This window comes from Solanum dulcamara, chromosome 3 (genome assembly GCF_947179165.1).
Source record: "Solanum dulcamara chromosome 3, daSolDulc1.2, whole genome shotgun sequence".
Lineage (NCBI taxonomy): Eukaryota > Viridiplantae > Streptophyta > Magnoliopsida > Solanales > Solanaceae > Solanum > Solanum dulcamara.
Genome location: NC_077239.1, coordinates 48,427,134 through 48,427,943, shown reverse-complemented (window position 1 = coordinate 48,427,943; position 810 = coordinate 48,427,134).

Below are 810 nucleotides of genomic sequence, written 5' to 3'. Positions count from 1 at the left end.
AAAGAAAAGTGTAAAAAATTATTACTTCTACTCCAAAAAGACAGTAATAATAAGGACGCTATAATAAAAACAGAAAAGATAGTATCTGATTATGATATAGTGATAGAAGGACTAACCACAAATGTAAAACTCATTAAAAATGAGATTGATACACATCTTTCTAGTATAGGATAATGAAAAAACTACCGTCTTTTTTAGCTATAAGATTATACTACTGTCTATATTGGACTTTTCTGAAAAATTTAAAAGTCGCAAAGATAAAAGAAGAATCTTATCAAAGATATTTAGAAAAATTAGATACTACAAAAATTAAATAAATAAAGAAAACACAAAAGGTAGTAATTACTAATAATGATGAGATATTATCAGTTCTGAGAGTAAATCATTTTTGTAGTAAGAAATAATATAACTTTTGACAGTTTTTTACTACTGCTAATAATTCTGACTTAATAATTCTTTAATCTATTTTTGAAATTCTTCTTAGTCTTCAGGACTGTATCTCATTGGTTTTATTCTAATAACTTTATCTTTATCTTTCATTTCTAATTTGGTTTTTATCTTATTTTTATCCCAAGATTCTGAGTTTTCAGAAAAGATTATATCTATATTTTGTTCTAATTTATTAAAGTTTATTTGATATTCTAAAAGGAGATATTGCTGATTTATTATCTGAAAGTTGTCCCAATCATTATCATATTGTAGCAAGGGAGTGATTTTTGGAAAAATTGATTTGTTTTGGTATCCTATATGACAACGCTGGGTTGTGCGAGGTTTAAATTGAATAGGTAATCTTTTTGAATAAGCACTTTT